The sequence below is a fragment of the Pleurodeles waltl genome, chromosome 7 (genome assembly GCF_031143425.1).
Source record: "Pleurodeles waltl isolate 20211129_DDA chromosome 7, aPleWal1.hap1.20221129, whole genome shotgun sequence".
Taxonomy (NCBI): Eukaryota; Metazoa; Chordata; class Amphibia; order Caudata; family Salamandridae; genus Pleurodeles; species Pleurodeles waltl.
Window position 1 is genome coordinate 91,395,699 of NC_090446.1, and position 16,382 is coordinate 91,412,080.

Genomic DNA, 16,382 nt, shown 5'->3' on the forward strand with positions numbered 1-16,382 from the left:
CTGGCTCTGTTGTCCCCGGGCCCAGCACACAAACGGAAAAATCTACAACTTTGAGTGAAAAATCTTCCCTAATTGATCGTTCACATTGATTTTGTTGTTTGAGCAGTACTTTTTTTTTTTTTTTTTCCAACAACATGATGTGCCCCAGAGACTCCAACTTCCTGTTCCTGTCCAGCAGGCTCCTCTCACTGCTTTGTCCATCTCCTGGTCACATTTCACTTGGATTTCGAGCTGGAAGGATAACTTTTTTTGTCTCCTGGATATATCACTGGATTTAAGGACTTTGGTGGTCATTATGAACACGGCAGAAACAACCGCCACGTTCATGCTAGCGGTCAAAACACTGACCACCAGCGACCCCGGATCCCGCCGGCCAGATAATGAACTTTTTCTGTGAGCCAGAGGGCGGAAACCTTGTTTCCGCCCGCCGGCTCACAGAAAGGCTCAACCGGGACATTGACGGCGGCTCCACATGGAGCCGCCGTCAATGCCTCTGTGCTGCAGGTGCAGTTGCACCCGTCGCGCAGATCACTGCCCCACCTGTGCAACGGCGGTCTGCACCGGGGCCACTGCACTGCCCATGCAAAGTGCATGGGCAGTGCACGGACCCCCAGGGGTGCTCCGGGGCACCCCCTCCGCCAGCCTTTTCCTGGCAGGTTATCCCGTCAGGAAAAAGCTGGCAGGAAATGAAACATTATCCACAGGGTAGTGCAGCTACCCTGGTGGATGGTGTTTCAACCCGCCGCCAGGCTGCCTGACGGCGGAAGCCTGGCGGTGGGTGACGGCTGCCGCTGGCAGCCGTCACCATGTCCATTATATGGCGGTTTGGCCTGCAATGCCGGCTGGCGGCTTTAGCCCCACTGCCGGCATGGCGGGCCAAACCGCCATGATCGTAATGAGGGCCTTTGTCATATTTGAGATTTCACAAGTAAGTTAAAAACACTTGTATGAGGGTTTTGTACACCTTGTTTGCATGATAGGGGGCATACACCAGGATTTATCTGTACTTTTATAAAAATATATTGTGGTGGGTGGCCTGCATTTGGGGCCCAGTTATAGTTTTACTGGTAATTTGTGTTCTACAAAGGAAAAATGTTTTACAGTTCACTACATTTTCTCCATGTTTTCTTTTGTAAATTTGCAATATTCATTAAATTCACTATGTTAATGTTAGGTGGCTTATCCTGCTAATGGAATAGGCCTTCCAGCTGTAGGCTCAGTACTAGTCATGGCTGCATGATAAAAAAACAACTATTTATGGTGTCTGTGGAACTGAAACACCATGGATGGCATTGGATTAAAGATAACAAAATGTTTGGGGGTATTTCACATATTTTTTCTGCAAACCGTGTATGGTGGGGCTATGCATAGTACTTGATGCCTTTGTATGATGTGTGTTGTTGTAAAACCTTTAGCCCTTTTAGCCCCTTGGCAGCCAAGGACGTAATGGTTACGTCCTTGGCTGCAGCGCTGAGGCACTGAGGACATAGCCGCTATGTCCTTAGCGCTCCCCCCATGAGCCTCGCCTCCATGCCCCCAGGGCAGGGATGGAAGGAAAATCGCTTCCTCTTCCACCCCTCCTCCCCCACCCCATTGGTGTCTGATGACATCAGCATGCGATCGCGCTCTGACCTCATCAGAGGCCATCCCCACCACGCTGGAAGCTCACTTCCAGGTCGGATTGGAGGAGAAATGCCTTAGCATTTCTCCTCTGATCACATGGAGGGGCGAGAGAGGCATCAAAGGAAAGGAAAGGTGTTTCCTTTCCTTTAATGTCTCACTCAACATTTCTGCTGCCTGATCGCAATGCGATCGGGCAGCAGAAATGCCCTCTAGACACCATCAAGTTTATTTTTTTAATGTAATTTTCATGAGGGGAGTGACCCCTTGGGCAAGGGTCGCTCCCCAGGGGGGGAAATTAATTTTAAGGCCATTTGTGCCCCCCCTAATGGGGCCGATCTATCACAAGGGGTGCAGAAACCGCTAGATACCAGGGATTTGTTTGTTTGTTGCTGTTTTATGTTTTTGAGTTGTGGAGAGCGACCCCTTGGGCAAGGGTCATTCCCCTGGGGAAAAAAATAACTTTAGGCCATTTCTGCCCCACTTGGGGGCAGATCAGCCTATTTTTATTAGGCCAATCTCCCCCCAACGGGGTCAGAAACCACTGGACACCAGGGATTTTTTTTTAGGTCAGTTTCACGTGAGGGGAGCAACCCTTTATGCAAGGGTCTTTCCCCTGGGGGGTGGGGGGGTTTAGGCCATTTCTGCACCCCTTGGGCGCAGATCGGCCTATTGTATTTAGGCCGATCTGCCCCCGGGGGGAGAAACGTCTAGGCACCAGGGATAATTTTTTTTGTTTTATTTTATTTTTTTAGATGTGAGGAGCAGCCTCTTGGGCAAGGGTCGCTCCCCTGGTGGACAATTTTATTTTAGGCCATTTTTACCCCCCTTGGGGACAGATTGGCCCATTTCTATTAGGCCCCTCTGCCCCGGAAGGCAGAAACCACTTAGACACCAGGTATTGGTTTGTGTGTTTGTTTGGGGGGCAGACCCTTGGACAAGGGCTGCTCCCCGTGGGGGCACATTACTGTTGGCCAAATCTGCCCCCCTTAGGGGCAGATCAGCCTATTTTTGGAAGGCCCATCTGCCCCCAAGGGGGGCAGAAAGCCCAACAGAGACCAGGGAAGATTTTTGTTCAGAAAAAGAGCATGGGGGTATTGCCATACCCCACCCAAAATAAATGGGGCCAAAGTTGTTCTGCCCACTGGTGGGCAGATGGGGCAATTACCCCCGATCCACTTCCCAGGGGTGCAGAAAGCCTAATAGATGCCAGGGAATAAAAAATAAATAGTGGGGTGGTGGCTACCAACCAGTATGGGCATGGTTATGCCCCCACCCCAACTGAAGGGGGTAACAGTCTTTCAGTTCTCCCCAGCACACTAAAACATCTTATCCCACAGCACCAATTGATTGTTTTGGGTTTTGGATTTACATTTGGGCCATGAGAGCTTGTCTAACTCTCAAAATCGTCCCACTTGGAATCATGAGGGCTGAACTTTTTGGACGCTGCCAGTTAGAAAAATCTTTTTATTAGCTAAATTTGAGGTTTGCTGAGGATTCTGGGGAAGAAAACACTGGGGGATCCATGAAAGATTTAGTTTTCAGAAATGTTTGGGTTTGGTAGGTTTCCTTTTATGGCTGGTGAGCCCAGGACCAAAAACGCAGGTGCCTCCGCAAAAACAGGTAGTTTTGTATTTGATCATTTTGATGTGTCCACACAGTGTCTTGGGGCATTTCCTTTTGCGGGCACTAGGTCAACCCACACAAGTGAGGTACCATTGTTATCGGGAGACTTGGGAGATTGCTCGGTGGAAGGAAATGTATGGCTCCTCTTAGATTTCAGAACTTTCTATCACCGAAATGTGAAGAAAAAGTGTTTTTTTTCCCCAAAACTTTTTAGGTTTGCAAAGGATTCTGGGTAACAGAACCTGGTGAAAGCCCCACAAGTCACCCCGCCTTGAATTCCCCTTGAGGTCTAGCTTTTAAAAATGCACAAGTTTGGTAGGTTTCCCTAGGTGCTGGCTGAGCTAGAGGCCAAAGTCCACAGCTCGACACTTTGCAAAAAACAGCTCTGTTATCTTTGGGAAAATGTGATGTGTCCACGTTGTGTTTTGGGGCATTTCCTGTCTCGGGCACTAGGTCTACCCACATAAGTGAGGTACCTTTTTTATCGGGAGACTTGGGGGAATGCTGCGTGGAAGGAAATTTATGGCTCTTCTCAGATTCCAGAACTTTCTATCACCGAAATGTGAGGAAAAAGTGTTTTTGTGGCCAAATTTTGAGGTTTGCAAAGGATTCTGGGTAACAGAACCTGGTGAGAACCACACAAGTCACCCCATCCTGGATTCCCCTTGGTGTAGAGTTTTCAAAAATGCACAGTTATGGCAGGTTTCCCTAAGTGCCAACTGCGCTAGAGGCCAAAGTCCACAGCTAGGCACTTTGCAAAAAACACGCCAGATTTCAATGTAAAAATGTGATGTGTCCATGTTGCGTTTCCTGTCGCAGGCACTACGCCTACCCACACAAGTGAGGTACCATTTGTATCAGGAAACTTGGGGGAACACAAAATTGAAGAACAAGTGTTACTACCCCTCGTCTTTCTCTACATTTTCTCCTTCCAAATGAAAGACAGTGTGTAAAAAAGACATTGATTTGAGAAATGCACTGTAATTCACATGCTAATATGGGGACCCCGGTATTCAGAGATGTGCAAATAACCACTGCTTCTCAACACCTTATCTTGTACCCATTTTGGAAATACAAAGGTTTCCTTGATACCCATTTTTCACTCTTTATATTTCAGCAAATGAATTGCTGTATGCCCGATATACAATGAAAACCTATTGCAAGGGGCAGCTCATTTATTGGCTGTGGGTACCTCGGGTTCTTGATGAACCTGCAAGCCCTATATATTCCCGCAACCAGAAGAGTCCAGCAGACATAACAGTATACTGCTTTAAAAAATCTGACATCGCAGGAAAAAGTTACAGAGTTAAACGATAAGAAAAATTGGTTTTTTTCACCCCAATTTCAATATTTGTTTTGATTTCAGCTGTTATTTTCTGTAGGAAAACCTTGTAGGATCTACACAAATGACCCCTTGATGAATTCAGAATGTTTTCTACTTTTCAGAAATGTTTTAGTTTTCCAGGATACAGCATTGGTTTCACATGCATTTCTGTCACCAACTGGAAGGAGACTAAAAGCACAAAAAATAGTAAAAATGGGATATGTCCCAGTAAAATGCCAAAATTGTGTTGAGAAATTTGGTTTTCTGATTCAAGTCTGCCTGTTCCTGAAAGATGGGAAGATGGTGATTTTAGCACCACAAACCCTTTGTTGATGCCATCTTCAGGGAAAAACCACAAGCCTTCTCTGCAGCCCTTTTTCCCATTAAAAAAAAACCAAAACTTTCACAGTATTTTGGCAATTTTTTTGGTCTCCTCCAGGGGAACCCACAAACTCTGGGTACCTCTAGAATCCTAAGAATGTTGGAAAAAAGGACACAAATTTGGCGTGGGTAGCTTATGTGGACAAAAAGTTATGAGGGTCTATGTGCAGACTACCCCAAATAGCCCAAAAAAGGCCTGGCACCTGAGGGGGAAAAGGCCTGGCAGCAAGGGGGGTTAATTTTAGCTTTTGGAAAACCTGACTTAATGCTGTTTTTTAATCCTGTACCAATGCCTTCTTTGTCTGGCCAGTACGTGAGAGTGTTTGTCATAGGCCACCATTTGTCTTTGTTCCCCATACCATGTGGCCAGGGGCCTTTTTTTGTATAGTCACTTATAGTCCTATACCTATATGTGTTTCTGCTTGTTGTTTGACCATGTGGCTGGTGGCCATTTTGTTTAGGCAGACAGTAGTCTTGTATGTGTTCTTCTTTGTTGTGGTGGCCATGCCTCCTTGCTGGTTGTTGTTTGACCATGTGGCTGCAGGCCATTTTGTGTACGCAGCCAGTGTGCTTTAGGGCTGCATGTGTTCTTTCTTATTGTGGTGGCCACCACTCCTTGCTGGTTGTTGTTTATCCATGTGGCTGGCTGCCCTTTTCTGTGTGCAGCCAGTGTGCTTTAGGCCTGCATGTGTTATTCTTTGTTGTGGTGGCCATGCCTCCTTGCTGGTTGTTGTTTGATCATGTGGCTGGCAGCCCTTTTCTGTATGCAGCGAGTGTGCTTCAGGGCTGCATGTGTTCTTCTTTGTTGTGGTGGCCATGCCTCCTTTCTGGTTGTTGTTTGACCATGTGACTGTTGGCCATTTTGTGTAGACAGCCAGTGTGATTTAGGCCTGCATGTGTTCTTCTTTGTTGTGGTGGCCCTGTCTCCTTGCTGGTTATTGTTTGACCATGTGGCTGGCAGCCATTTTGTGTGTTATTCTGGCTCAGTAGATGAATGCGTATTACTAAATGTACAGTAGGAGCAGTTTTTAAAAATATTTTACTGTATACTTTTTTAAAAACATTTTTCACCTCCACCACTCCTTGCCTCCCAAATCCCTGTGGTTTTTCATGGTATATGCCTTCACCCAATATGCCACCAATTAAAATCCATTAAAAAAAACTGTTATTCCTTTTTTATAATTTGTTTCACAAACTTTATTTTATTTACATTTATAATAAAAGCCTCATAATAATAAGATATAATTTTTTTATAACTTTTTGTTTTTGTTTTTTTTAAAAGAATTATTAAAAAACATTTTTTTTAAAACAATTTTCTTTCCTATTATACCCATTAGCCCCATGTCTGCCATAGGTGGATAGTTTCACTACATTACATTACATTACATTACATTATTCAAGGATTATCATTCTATTTGTCACCAGCACCTTCCTGAGTGCCACATGCCAACTTGATGCAGACAGATAAAGCTAACAGTCACATTCTGTATGTTGTAGTTGTTGCTCTTTCTTATCCTTCATGACTGTACATGATAATGAAAGTTAATGTTGGTGAGGTGGTTTTACAAATGGATACACTGTATTTTATAATTATTTATAAGTTTAGTTAAGTAACCATTAAATGATATTGTTTGTTTCTACTACTAATAAAACTGCAACAATGCCACGTTTCACTGATCCTTCTTGCATGTTTGCTTTTAGGTGCATGATGAGAAAGAGACATCACCCACAGTACTGCCAGACAGAATGCCTGTGCACAGCGTGATGCGTGACCACAGCCACAACCACATGGACATCTCTTCAGCTTGTGAACCTAAGTGCTAGTGCCAACTGATAGCTTCAAGATAGCCCTAAAGAAAGCTGCTACCAAGAAAGCGGCCTGTGATAAGAAGGAGCTTCCCAACACTGGTATGTCGCCCCCAGACGTTTTTTGGGCAAAAACGTGTGCCTGCTGCACCAGCCTCTGGGGAGCAAGCTGGGAGAAGCACTCCCTCATCAGCGGCCCCATTCCAAACTAGGCCCAAGCCCATGTCTGGCACAGAGGCAACCTCTTTAATCACAGGAACGCTGATGAGCAGTGATGTTGAATTGGACGTATCTCTTTCTCAAAGTAGTACCCGATCATTGCTGGAAACTCAGACCAGTGGACAACAACAGCCACAGCCAGCAACAGCAGTTTTTCCTGAAGTAGAAGCACATTAGGAGGTTGAGCTTCATGCAGAGGAAGCCGAAGAAGTCCCTCTTTCACAAGATACACAGTCTTCCAGATCTCCACCATCTTCTTCCTTAAGCCCCCCTTCTGATGTTCAAGACTCAACTTGGATACCACATCAGTCTGAGATATGCCAGGAGAGGCAAGGCGTGAAAACATAGGTTCCTGATAGCCCTAGAGTTATGGATGAGGAAGAGGGCAATGATGAGTCTGACGAGTCAAACATTAACCCATCTTCTCAACCTGCTCTGAGGGATGTGACACAGATACCACCACCTCCACTTTACCAGCTTTCATATTTACAAGCCTTGGGTACGACCTTCATCCATAGCTACCTCAGTAGAAGAAGGCACTGCAGAGAGGCAAATGTCATCAAAACAACATCCACCTACTGCCACTTCTTTAGACATTGGCAGTAGCCCCAGTGCTAGAAATGTGGCCTCCCCAGTTTGGAAGTTCTTTACTTTTAGTGAAAAGGAGCCAAACATTGCCATATTCTCCATTTGCCGAGCAAGTGTTAGTCGGGTAAGCTTGGTGCAAACTATGGAACTGGAGGCCAAAAAACCAGTTTTAGGAAACACCACACAATTTGCTGGGAGGCGCACATTAGAGTTCAAAATGAAAAGCCTGCAAGTGGTGTTAGTGAAGGTGTTGAAAGCAGGGAATATGATCCGATCATGGTGGAAGGTGAAGGTGTAGAAGAGGGTGACATTTTTGTTACACAAATCAGCCCTGTCCCCAGCAGTGCAGTATGATCGTCGCAATGGCACAGGAAGACTCAGAGTCAGGTCGAAACACCAAGGTAAGAACCTACAGTGGCTGCCCCCCAGGACGTACATTGAGCCTACCACTACCATGTAAGTCGCCTGCATCAGTGGCACCACCAAAGAAAAAAAATCCAGGCTACTATTACTGCCATGTTTAGGCAGCAGGGGCAGTACGAACACAACCACACAATGGCATGTTAATACAACAAGAAGCTGGCTAAAATGTTTGCGTTGGACCTCTTCCCTTTTTCTTTTGTGGAAGGAGTGGGTTTTCTAGAATTTGTGGCGGCTGTCTGCTTCAAATGGACGGTTCCCAGTCGGACATATTTCGCCAGAGTTGCTGTACCAGCTCTACATCATGATGTGCTTGAACTGGTTCGACAAGCTCTGCAGCAGAGTGCTGTCCACACAATCCACCTATCGACAGACATGTGGACCAGTTTCCATGCCACTGATTACATGTGCATCACTGCACACTGGATCTCTTTTGTGGGGGTTAGAAAATGATATCTGCAGTTGATGACGCAGCTGAAATTTTTAATGGAGCTCAGAAGAATGCAACAGTAGCTATGTTCGCCATGGAGAAATCCCATACTGTTGCAAACACCTTGGATGTCTTCAACAACAAGGTCTATGAATGGCTGTACCCCAGAGGGCTTAGCATTGGATTTGTTGCCACAGACAATGGCAGTAGTATAATTAAGGCCATGCCAGATGGTGGCTATTTCAGGGTCCTGTGTTTGGGGAACTGCATAAACATCATTGTACAGGACTTCCTCAAAAAAGAACCCTGAGTCAGCAACTTACTGTCCACATGCAGAGGACTCTGCACTCATGTTAGCCATTCTTTTAAAGCCCGCAAGCTATTGAGGTATATCCGACATGATAATAGAATACCAGCTAAAGCCCTCATACAGGAGGTGCCAACATGTTGGAACTCGACTTATTGCATGTTACAATATCTGTTTAAACAGTACAGATCGATCAATGAGTATGTCATGCAGAGGGGATGCAACTGTGAAACGGATGAACACTGAGATAGACCAATGGAGCCTGGTCAAACACCTGAAATAGATGCTGCTTCCTTTTGAAATTTTCACACGGGAAATCAGCAAGGAGAACTGTACCATGGGCCAAGCTATGACATTGGTGCATATGCTGCAGAAGCAGCTAAAGAAGGTGTCTCAAAGGTACGCAAGTGTGGATGAAAAAAACAGATGCGTAGGAGTTGGCGGAGAGCTTAGTCCTTCATTGATGTGCTAGTACAAGGCTTCAAAGAAACATTGGTGGTCATTATGACATTGGCGGTGACTGTTAAATTGGCAGTAATACCGCCAACAGGCTGGTGGTAATTACCGCCAAATTATGACCATAGCGGTGATAACTCCATAGACAGCCAATGTACCACAACAATCACCAGGGTGTTAACACCACTGACCACGGCGGTAGCCATCAACAGCCAGGCGGGAATCAAAGTACCCCCCCACTATATTTAGACATAGCAAACCTCCACAATTTCTGGGGCGGAACCTTTGCCATCAAAAGCCTGGTCGGAAACACAATACAGAAGACGAAAGACTCACCATCAGAGACACATCGCCGCCATGGAACCGGAACTTCAAGTCTTCCCGATGCGCTTCTGTGCCATGCTCCAGCTGGAACACCAACGCCGATGAAGACGACGAAGGTGAGTACAGCTGCCTAGCACACAAGGGAGGGAGGGAGGAAAAGGAGAGAGACACACGCATGCACAACACACACCATTCACACACACACCATACACACAACCAACAGCAGAGGAAAACCAGTCTCACAGAACACACGCCATAATGATGCAAGGACAACATTTATCCAGAACTAAAAGTGTAATTTGATGCTAACATCCACCATATTGTCCATGTGACAAGAAATAAATGAGTCACTGTTCAGAAAGGACCAATGGCCAGTCCAAAGTACAAAAGGCCCACATGGCCACAGGGCACAGTCCAAGGTCCAACTCGTTCCCTGGCATAATCCGCACTACACTGTGCAGGGGCATCATTTTGGGAATGGCCAGGCACCTTAGGGGGAAGGGGGCTGGGGGGCATCTCAGCTGAAGTGGGAAACTTGCCCAGTGGTTCTTGAGTGGGCTCCTTGCCCATTTCACTTTGCTGGGGAGTGCAAGGTCACAGTCTCTGAGGTGGGGAACTTGCCCACTGGTTCTGGAGGGGGCTTCTTGTACAACAGTCGCTGGAGGGTTGCCTACATGACCTGTGCTGGAGGTGAGGGCTGCTGTGTCCCAGCTGGAGGTGAGGGCTGCTGTGTCCCTGCTGGAGGTGAGGACTGCTGTGTCCCTGCTGGAAGTGAGGGCTGCTGTGTCCCAACTGGAGGTGAGGGCTGCTGTGTCCCAGCTGGAGGTGAAGGCTGCTGTGTCCCAGCTGGAGGTGAGGGCTTCTTGCCCACTGCTGATGGAGGGAAACCCTACCAGCCTCTGCTGGAGGTGAGGGCTCCTTGCCCACTGCTGTTGGAGGGGGCTTCCTGCCTCTCTTAGTTGGTGGAGTGGGAACCTTTCCTTTCCTAGGTGGTGGAGTGAGATCCTTCCCCCTCTTGGGTGGTGGAGTGGGATCCTTCCCCCTCTTGGGTGGTGCCGTGGGATCCTTTCCCCTCTTGGGTGGTAGAGTGGGATCCTTTCCTTTCTTGGCTCCACTATTCCCGTGGACTGTTTGGCTGAGGTGCTAGGCTGGGTCATTGTGACCCTGCTCTTAAGGGCAGGACAGGGGGGCAGAGGGGAGGGAAGAGGTCAAGTTGGGCAAGGAAAAGCTTCTTAGGGACGGTGGGGCGTGATGAGGGAGGAGGGATGGGAGTGGAGTTTGAGGGAGTGGTTGTTGTCTGCTGGACTTGGGTGCAGGTGCATGGGCAGTGTGCTGATGTGAGGTTGGTGGCTCTTGGGTGTCTGAGTGTGTGTGTTTGTGTTTCTTAGGGGGACAGACAGGGTGAGAGAGGACACGGGGGACGCATGGTTGGATGTTGTGGAGGTGTCTGCAAGTGAGGTGTGTGCTGCTTGGTGTGGTGATGGTGGTGGTGGCTTTTGATGCAGTGCCTGCAGGTGTGAGTGCGGATGTGACTGTGAGGGAGGAGGAGGAGGAAGAGGAGGGGGAAACAGTGGAGGCAGTGGATGTTGTTTTGTGTGCAACTGTCTGTTGTTTGTGTGATGGCTTGTGGCCTGAAGTGTGCTGCCTGTGTTTGTCTGTGCCACTCTTGTGTGATGTTTTGCGTGCATGCTTGTCTGTATGTGTGCATGGGATGGGTTGGGGTTGAGGAGATTGGGACTGTGAAGTGGTAGTTAGCGGTAGGAACAGGGACAATGGCTGCCATCAAAGAGGAGGCCAGAGCTTGGAATGATCTCTGTTGGGCGCCAATACACCATGAATGCCCTCCAGGAATGCATTGCATTGCTGCATCTGAGAGGCCTGCCCCTGGATGGCATTCATGATGGTTGACTGACCTACAGAGATGGATCTCAGGAGGTCAATAGCCTCCTCACTGAGGGCAGCAGGGCTTACTGGGGCAGGGCCTGAGGTGCCTGGGGCAAAGGAGATGCCCACCCTCCTGGGTGAGCGGGCACGGGCAACTCGGTGAGGGGCTATTGGGAGGGCGGTGCTGGTATGGGGGGTGGCATCTGTACCTGTAGCTGGGGTGGTCCCGGAGGTGTCCTTCACCACCAGGGAGCTTCCATCGGAGGAGGAATCTGAGTCAGTGTTGCCACCTCCTGTCTCCGCTGTGGTGCTCCCCTCATCATCCGTCCCACTTGTCCCCTCAGCATCACTGGACTCTGCCTCCTGGGTCCTGTGGGATGCAGCTCCCTGTCGGCGGTGCCCCTGCTCCTCCGCCAGATGATGCTAATTCACACATTTAGAGGATGAGAGAAGAAAAAAGGGGGGAGAGAAAGGAAGCACTGGGTTATTGCAGCACCAACACCACAGATGGCATACACATTACCATCACACACAGGGATCAGGATTGAGCACCATGCATCTCACTGGCATTCCATTGGCTAGGTACCACAGGAAGATGTGAGCCAATCTGCGCCAACTGCACCCCTCCTGGGAGTCACTATGCCATGTCTGACATGGAATGTAACCTAGTTAGGTTACCAGATTTAGCAATACAACCATTATCCTTGAGCTGGAGCATGCTGCCATCTCTGACCTGGCATTAAGGGGAACCCACTATCTGACACCCACCACCAGGATCCCATGCCACCTACCAATCATAGTTGTAACGCACACTGTACTCACCCCCTTGTGGCTGCTGTGATGTCCTCAAGCGCCCATCCAGCTCTGGGTAGGCCACCACCAGTATGCAGGCCATCAAAGGGGTCAGGTTTAGACGGGCACCCCACCCTCATTGGGAGGACATCCCCAGCTGGGCCTTCGCAGTCTTCCTGGTCCAGCGTCTCAGGTCCTCCCACCTTTTCCTACCATGGGTGCTCCGCCTGCTGCAGAACCTCAGGGTCCACACGTCCTTAGTGATGGCACACCACAATCCCTTCTTCTGATAGGCGCTGACCTGCAGAGGAAACACAGACAGGAGGACACCATTACTCATACAATCCAGCCTGTCACACATATGGCCCACAAATCTCCTTCCATCCCAATGGCACACACATCACTCAGCGCCCACCATGTACACTATCACGAGACATTCAACCCCCCTCAAATGACACAATACTTGCACACACATCTCCATGCAACCTTGTCACATGCATCGTGCCCAAGGTGTACTCACCTTTTTGTCTGGAGGCCCATACAGCTGCCCATAATGGGATAGGACCTCATCCACCAAATGCTCCAACTCCTCCGAAGTGAAGGCAGGGGCCCTTTCCCCGGTCACACGGGCCATGGCCATGGCAGGTCATAGCAGCACACGCAGTGTAGGGGTTGTCTTGTTGAAAGGCAGGAATAAAGTGGGGTTATAGACAGAAATTTCGGTCACGTCCACGGCGGTGTACACTGTCACCGCCGCCGGTGATCCCCATTGGCCACTGTACCCCACAGAGCCCCATATTATCCAATGAGGAATAGCACAGCGGTGCAAGATCGCCTTCTGCCATGACGCACAACGCCGGCTGAGTTGCCTCACGTCCACCTGTCCCTATATACAGGACAGGAGGTCGCCATATTCAGATAATCAATAACTGCATAATTTCTTGATTTTGCACATACATTGCCATTCCCATTGTCCCATCACGTTACTGCTCTATGTACACTGAGGTGGTGGTTCCATTGTTCAAACTGTGACAGCCTACTCACTCTTGTGTCCCTTAGATACCTACCTCTGTGGAGGAATCGGAGGAGACAATACCCCGTGTACAGACCCCTTGTGGACTTGGCTACACTGGAGGACAGTCACATAATACTGAACTATGGACTGGACAGGGCCACTATCACAGAGCTGTGTGCTCAATTGGAGACTGATCTGATATCAGATATCCATCATCCCACTGGGATCCCCCTCTAGTGCAGTTTCTATCAGTATTCCATTTCCTGGCAACTTGTTCTTTCCAAGTGACAGTGGGCTTGCAGCAGGAATGTCACAGCCAATGTTCTCAATTGTGCTGGCAAGGGTTTTGTTTGCCCTGGTGAAACACATGTGCAGCTACATTGTTTTCACCAAGATTGGATGATATGGCCACTGTGAAGGCAGGATTCTATGGAACGGGACATATACTCAATATTATTGGGGCGATTGACGTTACACATATTGCTTTTGTTCCCCCCTGCCAGAATGAACAGGTGTTCAGGAATCGGAAGAGTTTCCATTCACTCAATGTGCAAATGGTGTGCCTGGCTGACTAGTACATCTCCCACGTCACTGCCAAGTATCTTGGGTCAGTGCATGACGCCTTCATCCTGAGGAATAGCAGCATCCCAAATGTGATGGCACAACAACTGAGGCACAGGGTGTGATTAATTGGTGAGCCTGACTCCCCACCCAACGTATGTTAGTGTATGCCTTCTGGTGTTAACCCCATACCATTGTGTAAAGCTAATGTTTGTCCCTCAATACTTGCAGGTGACTCTGGCTACAAAAACCTATTGTGGCTCCTGATCCCTGTGAGGACTGCCAGGACAGGGGCTGAGAATCGTTATAATGATGCACATGGGCGAACCAGGAGAATTATTGAACAGACCTTTCGGCCTACTGAAAGGCAGGTTCAATTGCCTCCATCTAACAGGTGGATCCCTGTGCTACTCACCCGAGAAGGTCTGCCAGATAGTAGTGGCATGATGCATGTTGCACAACCTGGTCCTCAGACGACATGTGCCTTATCTGCAGGAAGAAGAGACTGGAAATGCCCCTGTGGCAGCAGTGGACCTTAAGGACAGTGAGGATGAGGAGGAAGAGTATGAGGATGTGAAAAACAGAACATCAGTTACACTGTCAATACTTCCAATGACGCCCAGTTTAGACAGTGGAACTGACCATTCCTCTGATTATTGATGTTTTCTGTGTGGCTATAGCAGGATGGCATTCACTTCCTTTGCATCTCTACTTACTGTCACCTATGGCTTCTCATTTTGCAGATGTTGGTGCTATAACAACTGTGTACTGATATGATGACTACAAACAGATACAGGTCAATAAATGTATGCTATTGCAGTGTTCAGATCATTTGCACATGATGTGACTGTTTCCATATATTCACATTTTCATCACATAAAATACTTTCACTCGGGTTGTGTTCAAGGGTGTTTATTGTAGTGCAAATAATTGATGGGAAAGTGCAATGGATTGGGGTGATGGTTGAGGAAAGTCCAGGGTATTGTTCCAGTCTGGGGCCATAGGAAGGGAAGCAAAGGCAGTTCAAAGTGGACAAGGTGACAAAGTGGGACACAAGGTGGATATTCAGGAGGGTCTCATTTCCTGGCGGTGGTCTTGGCAAGTGTCTCTGGCTTCTGTCTGGGTCAATGGGAACGTTTGCGGGGTGGTTCACCTTCTGCAGGAGGAGGGGTGCTGGTGGCCTGTGGGTCCTGTAGCAGGGCCACCTGCCCACTAGCTGCACCAAACGTGGTGGGCTGGTCAGTAGACTGGTTAGTGGTAGGGGCCCGCTGGTGTGCTGTCCATTCCCTCATGATGTTGGTCATATCTGCCAGCACCCTGCTATGGAGACCATGGTGGTGTTGAGGGCCTGCAAATGTGTGTGTTTCTGGTATTGGCCAGTATTGTATTGTTTTGTGTTTTGGTGGCCATTCTGAGCGCGCTGGTGTGTACCGCCAATGGTTTACCGCCATTGAATGTCCACTGTGGTGATTCGTGGGTCATAATGTGGTGGGCGTTGTTTTGTTGGTGTAATGGTATGTGTGTTTGTTCCGACACTGTACCACTGACCTTTGGGCTGGCAGATTTTGTGTATGTGGCAGTATTCTGTCAGTTTGGTGTGTGTGTGTCATAATATGGCGAACGGATATTCGCCACCGCAGCAGTATGTTGGCGGTCGTCACCGCGGCAGAAAGCGGTATTTACCGCCGATGTCATAATGAGGGCCATAGTGTCATCCAAACAGTACATCTGTGCCACAATTCTTAACCCACAGTACAAATAATTACTGGTCACTTTCATTCCTTTTTCAGATAGGGATATTTCAACCTTCAAGACACAGATTGCTGAGCAAGCCAGAGACCTAGAAAAAGAAGGACTGGAAATTAGAGGCCCACTCATGGGCAGAGGTTCTGGGGTTCAGCCTACAACTTCCATAAAGCCTGCGGTCAGTGCTGTTTGCTCACAACAGCCAAAATCACCACCAGCAACATCAACAGGAACAAGAGCAGGAGCCCCGAAATCTGCATTTGATTGGTTTCTAAAGGCAGGGCCTAAGTCCACTGCAGAGGTGAAGGCAAAAGAGTTCAAGCAAGGTATAGCACCAATGACTATTTAGAGGGTGGTCCAGGCCTACCTGGATGACCCAACAGAGGTCTATCTTGATCAAAACACATTGGTGTATTGGTATGGGAAGAGGCATCAATGGCCAGTGCTCAGCAGACTGGCAATAAAGTATTTGGCTTGCCCTGTAGCCAGTGTGTCTGCTGAGCACATGTCCAGTGCATCTGGTGTGGTGTTGACAGTGAGAAGGATCAGTCTCACTCCCCAAAACTTTGAGAGATTGACCTTGATCAAATTGAATCAGCACTTTATACCACCAAATTACAGTATACCTGAAGTACAACAGGAGGTGGATGAGGGTGATGATTGGTCAGACTCAGGTCATGGTAGTGTGTTAGTTGATCAACTTCCAACTTCTGGGTGAACCACCTGAGTTTGAGGACAAACTCTACTTCCCTGACTAGACCTGGGGCACAATAGTACTTTCTACTATTGATAAACTGCTATGAGAAATAGCTAGCAGGGGGAACCTTTTTATTTGATATTGTTTGTTTCTGTCTAAATGACTAATGAACCACAATTGCTTTAG